General features: G+C 47.6%; 1 long non-coding RNA gene across 1 annotated transcript; it reads left to right on the top strand.

The window, feature by feature from the left end:
* The first annotated feature begins 8,945 nt into the window (after positions 1 to 8,945).
* LOC105483101 (uncharacterized) lies at positions 8,946 to 11,584 on the top strand. Its single transcript, XR_988039.3, has 4 exons — positions 8,946 to 9,309; positions 10,291 to 10,412; positions 10,876 to 11,063; positions 11,257 to 11,584. It is a non-coding gene; the product is annotated as an uncharacterized lncRNA (long non-coding RNA).
* The last annotated feature ends 201 nt before the right edge of the window (positions 11,585 to 11,785 follow it).

Here is an 11,785-nt window from a genome sequence, read left to right as displayed (position 1 = left end):
ATGGGTGCCTCCTCTCAGCCTCCCTCCTTCCCTCCCTTTCTACCCAATTCCAGTCGTCCGCTGCCTGTGACATGGCCAGCACAAGGCGTGTCCTTGTGTCTGAGGCTGGCACTGTCTTGGGAGCACAGCAGTGGATGTTTGTATACTTCAGAGCAGACCATCTATGGGACAAATCCATCTCTCTCGTGTCCTCTCATAGCATAATTACATGTTTTGTGCCAAGTATCCACTCTCAAAAAGCCTGAGTAAGAAGGAAACAGAAGGAGGTCCTGCAAGCCCATCCCCTGTCAACCGACGTGCCCTTCAGTCCAACTGCTTTAGAGGTGCCTTCCTTCCCAAGGGAAGGGGTGGTATCCATGTTATTCCCACAAGTCAATTAACTGTTACTGTCTTCTGTTCAGATAGGAAATTGGAGGCTCAGAGAAGTTCAGGAACCTGCTCTGGGTGGCCCAGTGGGTGGGTGGCAGAACTCAGATCGAGAGGTCCATTTGTTCCTCACCACACCAGTCTTACCAGTCTTTGTGAAGTGAGAATAAGTGCGGTGGAGAGGTAGCAGGACGAGCCGCAGACAAAGCCTCTCAGACACTGAGTTATAGAAGGAAGGGCGTTATTCAGCTGGGAGCATCGGCAAGCTGCTGCCCTAAAATCCGAGCTCCCCGAGTGCACAATTTCTGTCCCTTTTAAGGGCTCACAACACTAAAAATTTCACATGAAAGCATCGTGATTGGTTTGAGTAAGCAGGGGGTACGTGACAGTGGCTGCACGCACTGGTGGTCAGAGAGAAACAGAACAGGACAGGGAGTTTCACAGTATTCTTCTATACGATGTCTGGGATCTATGAATAACATCGGTTTCTATGTCATAGGTTGATTTTTAACTACTGGGTTTAGGCCAGGCAGACCCAGGCCTGGTTCCGGGCTTGGTGCCGGGCTGCTTGTCTTTGGTTTTACTTCATTGTTTTTTTCTTAAAACAGGTGCTGAGTATAAAACAATATAAAACAGCATGAGAGTGTCTCTCTCTTTCCTCATTCCCCCCTTTCGAGACTCTCACTTTTTATTAGTGGGAGTTCTCACTCTTATTTTTGCTACTTATGTCTTTTTGTGCAATAGATTGATAGTGATTCATGTAGTACACTTGTGCTAAAGCATTTTGATGAACTAAGGTAGCGATGAAGCTCTTTTATCATTTGAAGAAGTACAGGTAGCAAACAAGGGAGCAGTAAGCAGGTTCTTATTACTATTATAACTTTTATTATAAGAGTTTTAAATCCTCCTAGTGCTGGGAACTAATTTTTAAACATGGCTTCAGGGTCATGAAGGGGTTTGTGATTACCAATTCTAAAGGGTTGCAGCTCCCACTCATGCAGGAGGGGCTGACTTTTCCTTTTTGAAGCCAAACAGGATTAAAAAAAATTTTTTTTTAAGTAGCCCAAATGATACAAGACCAGCATTGACACATTTCACATAAATTTGATTCTTTTTTTTTTTTTTTTTTTTTTTTTTGAGACAGAGTCTCGCTTAGTCGCCCAGGCTGGAGTGCAGTGGCGCGATCTCGGCTCACTGCAAGCTCCACCTCCTGGGTTCACGCCATTCTCCTGCCTCAGCCTCCCGAGTAGCTGGGACTACAGGCACCCGCCGCCTCGCCCAGCTAATTTTTTGCATTTTTAGTAGAGACGGGGTTTCACAGTGTTAGCCAGGATGGTCTCGATCTCCTGACCTCGTGATCCGCCCGCCTCGGCCTCCCAAAGTGCTGGGATTACAGGCGTGAGCCACCGCGCCTGGCCATAAATTTGATTCTTGACAGATATACTTATTTTTTGCTGTGTAACTTTTTTCTCAATCTAGAGAACTGCATCCCATCCCATGCTGCTTACTATTAATCACGGCACAGGTGTCAAATTTTAAGGTTACATTTTTGGGGACCCCTCTTTCTTTTGTTTTAGCTATTACTTTACTTGTGTCACTTAGAAAAGGACCAGTCCTTAATTTTATTTTAAAAACTGTGATCATGGGAGGCTTAAAATGGGTCATAACACGCATCAGGCTGGTTATTTTCTGGGCTACATACCTTGGATAGAATAGCATTATACAGGCCGGGCGCGGTGGCTCAAGCCTGTAATCCCAGCACTTTGGGAGGCCGAGACGGGCGGATCACGAGGTCAGGAGATCGAGACCATCCTGGCTAACACCGTGAAACCCCGTCTCTACTAAAAAAATACAAAAAACTAGCCGGGCGAGGTGGCGGGCGCCTGTAGTCCCAGCTACTCGGGAGGCTGAGGCAGGAGAATGATGTAAACCCGGGAGGCGGAGCTTGCAGTGAGCTGAGATCCAGCCACTGCACTCCAGCCCGGGCGACAGAGTGAGACTCCGTCTCAAAAAAAAAAAAAAGAATAGCATTATACAAACAAGTTTCTTTTAGAGTCCTGGTACACTTATAATAACCATAAAATAATAGGACTGTAGCAATCTTTTGCCCTACAACAGTGACTTGATGTATATACTGGGAACAGTCCTCAGTCTGAGGAAGGTCAGTTGAAGTCCTTACTGTACAAGTCCAAATTTTAAGGAAAATGAGTCCCATGATGAGTTTCCTTATGCTTTGGCTGTGCGTGGACCAGTCAGCTTCTGGGTGTGACTGGAGCAGGGCTTGTCGTCTTTTTCAGAGTCATTTTGCAGGAGTTAGTGAAGCTGCTCCCATCCACGTACAGCTCCCAGTCTACTGATGTTTAAGGATGGTCTCGGAGGTTGTGCCCACTAGAATAAACTGAGTCCAATACTTTTACACAGTTACATTTAATTGGGCTCTCTGATACCAGGAGCAAGATGGCAGGGTTTAGGGTGTTGCAAACTTCAATGGTTATGTGGGGATTTTCACAGAGCAAGCTTTGGTGTCTAGTTAGTCTAGCATTTATTAGCTAATGGTGTCCTTTGGTTTTTTTTTTTTTTTTTTTTTTTTGAGACGGAGTCTCACTCTGCCGCCCAGGCTGGAGTGCAGTGGCCGGATCTCAGCTCACTGCAGGCTCCGCCTCCCAGGTTCACGCAATTCTCCTGCCTCAGCCTCCCCAGTAGCTGGGACTACAGGCACCCGCCACCTCGCCCGGCTAGTTTTTTGTATTTTTTAGTAGAGACGGGGTTTCACCGTGTCAGCCAGGATGGTCTCGATCTCCTGACCTCGTGATCCGCCCGCCTCGGCCTCCCAAAGTGCTGGGATTACAGGCTTGAGCCACCGCGCCCGGCCCCTTTGGTATTTATTAAAATCAGCACAGCATGGGGGGACTTTATGTTCAGATTTTGCCTAAGAGTTAGCTTATCTGCTTCTTGTGCTAACAGGGACGTTGCTGCCAGGGCCCTTGGACATGGGAGCCAGCCCTTGGAAACCCCATCTAGTTGTTTTGAGAGATAGGCCACTGGCCTTGGCCAGGACCCCACGGTCTGAGTTAAAACTCCAACTGCCTTTTTTTTTTTTTGACATATAGAGTGTAAAGAGTTTTGTCAGGTCAGATAGCCCCAGGGCTGGGGCCGACATGAGTTTTTCTTTTTAACTCATGAAAAGCTCATTGCTGTTGGTTGTAATAGATGTAGTTTATCTAATCTACATTTTTATTGACTGTCATCTACCAAAATATTGATTTAAATCCTGTAACTATTTGATTTCAAGCTTTAAATTGATCTGGTATTTCTTGTGGGGCTCCAATTGCATCTAAATAGATGTGAGAGTTGAAAGACCTATAAGGGGCTTCTCTCACTTTATGATGTCTTATTATTATTATTATTATTTGATTCATGAAATGCCAGGGTGAAAGGGATAGCCAAATGGACTAAAGCACAAATGCCACTCTAGTTATTTGGCAGAGTGCCCAGTAAAGGTCCACTACAATACCACCACACATCTGCTCAGGGATGAACAAGGGCTGACTGATTGATAAGCTCTTGAAAATTCTTAAGCTCACTGCATCTCTTCAGGTATCCAAGGGATACTAAGTCTCCTCCTTGCCGTGAGAGACACAAAGTGAACTTAGTGGTAGGAGATGGAAGCTGGATGGCCCTTGGGGGCTGACCCACAGGGACTTTGGGAGATAGCAGAAAGAACTTGGCATGACTTATTACTCCAGGCTGTAGAATCCTGGAAAAGAGCTACCATGCAGCCCACGCCTGGTCGACTGGAGGACCACCTTAGTGGAAGGGGGACAATCAGGGCCTCTGGCCTGCCATGTGCACAAGCATAATAATTGCTTTTGTTTAACATGCAGATGGAATATTTGATCCATTTCAACCAGGCATTTGCATCTTGGTATGCAGTCTTAATTGCCAAAGTTTGTTTTAAGTCTTTAACTTCTATGATCCTCTAGTAAAATGAATGTTTTCTTTAGCACCTATTTTTATTAGTTTTTAGACCAAAAAAAAAGGCTAAACACCATTTTATATTTAATAATGCTTTTTGTATGATTTTTATACCAGATAAGCTAAATTTTACCTTCACATTAGTGTGTTATTAATTTTAATAAAACCTTGTAGACATATTTATCCAATTTTTCATGTTTGACCATAAGGTAAGAGTTTATAGATTCTTTTTAACCTTTTATAATTTTTGTTAAAGAGCAGGTTGATGTTTTAAGAAAAACCTGTTGCATTTTTACTTTAATGTCCAGTACACAGAAAAACTGGATGATACCTTTTTAACTTAAGCTATTATGCTTACACCCAGAATTTTCTTTACAATTAACGTTTTAAAACTTGCCTAAACTTTCAAAACAATAATTTTTTGACCTTTTAATATAGGTAAAAATCCACATTCTTATGCCTGTTTATAATCTTTTTACTAAAGGTATATTATACTTTTTTATACACCTTGCATATAAACTGTTTTTTCAATAGTACTCAGGAGGCCTTATTACTTTTAAATTATATAACATTTTTTACATACAATTTTTTTATAACTTTTTTCTTTTATGACTTTTGCAGACAATTTTTTGAAATGTCTCAACTTTCTGACTTACTACAAACATTTTTTAAAAAAAATAAACCAGTTAATTTATTTCAGGACAAGAATTTACCATATAACATTCTTTTTATATAATTTCTGCTTCCCCCCCGTTTTTCCTTTCTTAAAATTTTTCAACATAGTTTTTAGTGAGGTGGGCTTACTTTGCACCTGACCCATGTTTTCCCAAGACAAACTACCACTCTCTCACCACACACACTCACCACAAAACAAAGAACGGGTAAAGAGGGCACACACACACTTTTATCGTTTATACCAAACCAAAATCAGAATAACCTAAAATTCAAAATCCAAGTACGAAGAGATTTAAGCCAAGTCAAATCCAAATCCAAAGTATCCAGCAATTTAAGTCAAGACAAAACCAGAACAAAAGTGCCAATCCAGGCACACCGTGGGTGATAGGCCACGCTTGCACTCAGATGGAGTGGGGCAAGTTCCAAAGACTAGTCTTACCAAATCAAGTCAAGTCAAAACCAGAAAAAAAGTGCCAATACAAGCACACTGTGAGTGATCAGGCCACGCTTCCACTCAGATGGAGTGGAGCAAGTTCCAAAGACCAGTCTTACCAAGTTTCAGATGTCCGGACTCCAAGTGCCAGTTCCTTCCCAGTGTTCAGCCACTGTGTTAATCCTCTGCGGGGGCCTTCTACGCGCTGCTGTGGTGAGGCGTTCCACGAGGACAATTGCCTATCCGGGAGTGCTCTTTGTATCGCGCCACTCAGGCTGGCCGGAGTCCCCCACAGGGATGCTCCACAGTGCAGGCCTAAGCCGCCTAAGAGGCTGCCTTAGTGGCTGTCCTTAAGTTACCTCACTTCCCGGTGAGGGAACCAAGAAATGTAGCAAGATGAGCCACAGACAAAACCTCTCAGACACCTAGTTGTAGAAGGAAGGGCTTTATTCAGCTGGGAGCATCGGCAAGCTACTGCCTTAAAATCCGAGCTCCCCGAGTGCACAATTTCTGTCCCTTTTAAGGGCTCACAACACTAAAGATTTCACATGAAAGCATCATGATAAGGGAGGAGACCACCCCTCATATTGTCTTATGCCCAATTTCTGCCTCCAAAGAAAGAAGAAGTCAAAACTAAAAGGCAGAAATGAAATCCACAGGCAGACAGCCCGGCGCTGCACCCTGGGCCTGGTAGTTAAAGATCGACCCCTGACCTAACTGGTTGTGTTATCTATAGATTACAGACATTGTATAGGAATACACTGTGAAAATCCCTATCTTGTTTTGTTTGGATCCAATTACCGGTGCGTACAGCCCCCAGTCACGTACCCCCTGCTTGCTCAATCAATCACAACCCTCTCACGCGCACCCCCTTAGAGTTGTGAGCCCTTAAAAGGGACAGGAATTGCTCACTCGGGGAACTCGGCTCTTGAGACTGAAGTCTTGCCGATGTCCCTGGCCGAATAAACCCCTTCCTTCTGTAACTCGGTGTCTGAGGAGTTTTGTCTGCTGCTCGTCCTGCTACAGTGATTGATTTGAGCAAGTGTTATGCCCAGACCGTTTGTTCCCCAAAGAAGACCACCAGAGTCCAGAGTCAGAGCCAAGCGGCAAGGATCTTTACTACAAGTTCGAACTTGGTCCCTCCATTCCACAGCATACAGGAGGGCCTCGAACAATGCGAGCGCTTGCTTTTTATAGCCCGATGTAAACAGGGTATGTAAAGTTATAGGGAACAAGGTAATCCTCTCGGTTACAGCATTACAATTGGTTAACATTCTACATTTAGCATTCCTTATCGGAGATCTCTCAGGTGATGTTTTTCTGAAGTTTGAAAGAAATATGGAGGAATGTGTTTGTGCTGGGCTCAGGAAGTTGGGAGATATATGGGGGATGTGCCTCATTCCTTTCACAAGCAGGGGGTTATGTGACAGGGGCTGCATGCACTGGTGGTCAGAGAGAAACAGAACAGGGCAGGGAGTTTCACGGTATTCTTCTATACAATGTCTGGGATCTATGAATAACATCAGTTTCTACGTCATGGGTTGATTTTTAACTGCTGGGTTTAGGCCAGGCAGACCAGGCCTGGTTCCGGGCTTGGCGCCGGGCTGCCTGTCTTTGGTTTTACTTGTTTTTTTTTTTTCTTAAAACAGGCACTGAGTATAAAACAATATAAAACAATATGAAAGGGTCTCTCTCTTTCCTCAGAGAGACACAAAGGCATGACAACAAAAAGGCCACAATCCCAAAAGCACAGTTCCAAAGTGTTGTAGGAGTTCCTAAGCAATTATTTTAGGGCCGGGCGCGGTGGCTCAAGCCTGTAATCCCAGCACTTTGGGAGGCCGAGACGAGTGGATCACAAGGTCAGGAGATCGAGACCATCCTGGCTAACACGGCGAAACCCCGTCTCTACTAAAAAAAACACAAAAAATTAGCCGGGCGAGGTGGCGGCGCCTGTGGTCCCAGCTACTCGGGAGGCTGAGGCAGGAGAATGGCGGGAACCCGGGAGGCGGAGCTTGCAGTGAGCTGAGATCTGGCCACTGCACTCCAGCCTGGGCGACAGAGCGAGACTCTGTCTCAAAAAAAAAAAAAAAAAAAGAAAGAAATTATTTTAGGCAGATTGAAAGAAAAAATGGTCCTTGGGAAGTTTTCGTTTTCTAAAGCACCTCCAGAAACCTTTCTTGTAAGGCCCCTGCTCTTAGAGCCCAGTCGGCAACTTTTGATATGCAAATGCAGGCCATTAGAAACTTGGTCCACCCAAACATGGTGATTCCAGCCGCAGCCTTCTTGCCCTTGCCCCACACTTGCCTGGCAACATGGCGGCACCCACATATCCCTCCCTGCATGTGTAAAACATCATGGTACACTGCATTTGCATATTAAAAGGCTAGGGTGAGAGGGCCAGTTTTTTCGTGGGCTACGTGCATGACGTGAATGACCTGCCTGGTCAAACCAATCTCTATGCAAACGAGCCCTATGGAAATCAGACACCACCTCCTCCAGCCTCTATATATAACTGGCTGGTTGGGGTTCCCCTCTAGGTTTTGGAGCTCCCCCCTCCCCCCCACCCCGTCTCTGTACAGGGGAGCTGCTTCTTTCTTCTCTCTTCTTTCTTGCCTATTAAACTCTCTGCTCCTTAAAATAACTCCACTAGGGCCTGGTGGGTAATTACGCCTGTAATCCCAACGCTTTGGGAGGCGGACGCGGGCAGATCACGAGGTCAGGAGATAGGGACCATCCTGGCTAACACGTGAAAACCCGTCTCTACTAAAAATACAAAAAATTAGCCTTGTGGTGGCCAGTGCCTGTAGTCTCAGCTACTTGGGAGGCTGAGACAGGAGAATGGTGTGAACCCGAGAGGCAGGGCTTTCAGTCAGCCGAGATCACACCACTGCACTTCAGCCTGGGCGACAGAGCTAGACACTGTCTAAAAAAAAAGAAAAAAAAAAACACAACCCCACGTGTGTCCATGTTGCTTTTTCCAATTTGACTGGAGAGGAAGAACCTGGTGTTCCTCCACTCTTCAGAGTCATATCAAGAGGACAAAGCTCGCTCTCTCTTGAGTGGAGGCAGGAGAGACCCACACGACAGTGGCAGGTCTGAGGGGTCCCTGAGTCTCCATCATTTTGTGAGGTTCCATCAAAAGCCTGTATGAGTTAGGGTTCTTTCAATCCCAAATGACAACAAACCCACTAGGGCTGCCTTAGGTCATAAAAGGGCCTAGACAAGCTTAAGTAGCCCAAAAAAACACCCCCGTCAGTCTCCATTTTCAGCACCGCCTCCTGCTGTTGCTTCTTAGAGAGGTGGCAAGATGGCTATGGCAGGAGGGTGGAGCCCCTGGTACCTCTGCTCCCTCAGAACAAAAGCCCAGGTCTGACAGTCATTGGTCCATACTGGCTCATGTGGTCACTCCTGAGCCAATCACAGGAGCCAGGGGAATGGATCAGCCAATTACCTCAGGCCTGGGGGACAGACTCCTACCACCCCCCCCCCCAGCGGAACTCCACTGAAGCAGTTGGAGGGAGGGGCGATGGCTCTCAGAGGGAATTTGGGGAGCTGGGGCCACAGGAAGTGAATGAATGGTGGGGAAGATGATGCACGCGAGCTGTGTTCTAGTTTTCAGGGTCTTGGGCTTCCAGGCAGAGTGAAGATCTTCAGCTAGAAGGAGCAGGAGGAGCAGGCAGGGGAGACCACAGCAGGGAGAATGGCTTGGTGCCCAGTACACCCATTTTATGTATGGGGAAACTGAGGTGTAGAAAAGGAAAGTGACTGCCTCAAGACTCTAGAGCTGCTTTGCAGCAGAAGACAAGAACCCGCGGATCTTGACTCCCTATCCATTATAATGCCCTTCCTATTATTTAAAGGTAGTGGTTTTGGGGAGGTGGGGGGTAAATGCCCAGGCCTCTCATTAATCCAGAAGCTACTTTCTTGTCCGTGAGTGGTAGGAACCAGGCAGATTCTCCCTAGTCTTCCAGGAGGTAGTGGAGGATGGGTGAGCCTGTGTGTGTGGTGGAGGCTCAGCCGAGCTGTGGGAGTGCCTGGACAGGGTGGCAGTGAGAGTCCGGGTCTGGTCCCCGGTGGTGCTTGTCTGCCTGGTTCTCTGGAGGATGGTCTGGGGTTTGGAGCAGGCAGCAGCAGTGTACTTCAAGCTACCTGGGTCTCAGCCTGCTGAGAGTAGGAGTCCGCCCCTGCCGCTGCAATTGGCCACATGTGGCCACTCCCACTCTAAGGAGGCTGTACTGGGGGTGAGGGCCTCAGCATCCTTACAGCTATGTGGAGGGCCTGAGATGGCCAGCAAAGCGTCCGTGAGTGGACAGCAGAGGGTGCACAGACAGGGCTATGGCTGAAGAAGAGGCCAAGTCTTGGAGGTCCCAGGAAGAGGCTTGGCTCTCATCCTGGGGGTACTGGGGAGTCTCCGGAGGGATTTAAGCAAGGGACGACCTGGGAGTAGGTGGAGGATGGATGAGGGAAGGTGAGAGATGGTGGAGAAGCTAGTGTGGAGACCCAGGGGTGCAGTGGACAGAATCAGAGCGATGATGACAGCGGTGGGAATGGAAGGGGGCGGAGCCCTGATGGATATGCAGCAGGGGAATCAGACACACCTGTGCTTGGATGGGGAGGGGAAGGAGAGCGGTTGTTAAGGTGATGAATATGTTCTCAGCTTGGGCAGTTGGGTGGAGATTGGGTGGAGATGGGTGCACCTCCAGATGAGCTAAGGACCCTGGGAAAAGGTCTTAGATGGGGCTATGTGGACTGGATGAGCTCAGGTTGGCCCATGTTGACTATAAGGGACTTGTGGGACCCCTGGGGAGATGTCCAGTGACATCTGGTGTATGCACCTGCAGCTCTTGGGAGGGGCTGTGCTGGGACCCTGGATCGTAGAGTCATCCGATGAGAATGGAAAGAAATGACCCATTTGGTGACGTTTAAGCGCCCAGAAAGCAGCAGAGAAGGAACAATCAGGAAGGTGAGAGTGGAACTGGAGAGAGCCGTGTCATGGGCATCAGCAGGTAGAGGGGTTAGAGCAGCCAGAGGTGGTTACTAATGTGAGAAATAGCAGCGTGATCCGTGATAAGGAGGGAGAGACCTGGGCCCAATAGAAACCTGGGGGAGTGCACATTTCATGGAGTGGTGAGGACGAAGCCAGACTGCTGTGAATCAGGGGAGATGGGAAGCTGAGGAAGGAGAGGCAGTGAATGCAGATAATTTGGTTTTAGAGAGTTTGATAGTGAAGAGGAGAAGAGAGACACTGGGGGCTTGCTGGAGGAGCTGCTGAGTCTGAGACTGATGATGCAGAGTCTAGGATGAAGCTCTGAGCTAAGCCTTGCGGGTCTGCTCCCTGACTTCCAGGACCTCCTCCATCAGAGTGAGGCTCCCCTAGTTCAGCGGCAGTGTTCCCTTAGGGCATGGAGTGTGTCTTCTCCTATTAGATCAAGAGCTCCTTCAGAGAAGCAGATGCCTTCCATTGGACTGGGAGCTCCCCAAAAGTTGCAGTTGTGTCTCCACCATCAGGCTTGGAGATTCCTGGTGAAAGACCACGTCTCCTCCAGTGGACTGAGAGTTCCTGGAGGGCAGAGGCTGGGTCTCCCTCATCAAAATGAGAGCTCCCTGAAGCCAGGTACTGTGTTGCCCTCACTTGGTTAGAAGTCCTGAGGGAGGTACTGGGTGTATCCACGGGTCTAGAAGCCTAAGAGGTGAGGGGTGAGTTTCCTTTGTCCTCTGTCCCTCCTCATGGTGTCCAGCAATAGAAACTGACCATTGTCTTTCCCTCCCCACCTCCCCCACCCCATATCTGTTTCCTGTGATTTCAGACGGAGGTGACTTCTGGCAGGAGGCAGCCTGCGATTGTGACAGAGGCCGCCCACTGTTCCTTTGACAACCTTGGCACCTACAATAAAACCATGTGCAACTACCCCAGCTTCTTATGTGAAAAGCTTGTTCCCAGTGCTGAGCGCCCCCTCTTCTCTCTTGCCTTGTCTGAGACAGAGTCTTTCTTTCCTCCAGGTGCACCATAATCCTTTTCTGTCCCCATCCTCTCCATGCAAGAGTAGGATGTGGTCACACCGAAGAACAGAATGGCCAAAGCCAGGCTGAACCCCTATTCCCTCTCCCAGGGCCTTGGTTCCTCGGTGGTGGCTGGGGTGTGTGAGACTCTCTGGATGGGGTCTCAGTCCTCCTTCTGCTTCTAGGTCCATTCCGTTAGTCGTGTTGCACTTGCCTTTGAAATAAACCAACTCCATTGCTAATTGTGTGAGGGCATGGGAATGTGTGATAGGTGTGTTGAGTGCAGGCATTTCTGGGTAGGGGGCATGTTCATTCACTTATTCACTTATTTATCTC

Source organism: Macaca nemestrina, chromosome 1 (genome assembly GCF_043159975.1).
Source record: "Macaca nemestrina isolate mMacNem1 chromosome 1, mMacNem.hap1, whole genome shotgun sequence".
NCBI lineage: Eukaryota > Metazoa > Chordata > Mammalia > Primates > Cercopithecidae > Macaca > Macaca nemestrina.
The sequence above is the reverse complement of the archived record's forward strand: the minus strand, read 5'-3'. Positions and strand labels throughout refer to the sequence as shown.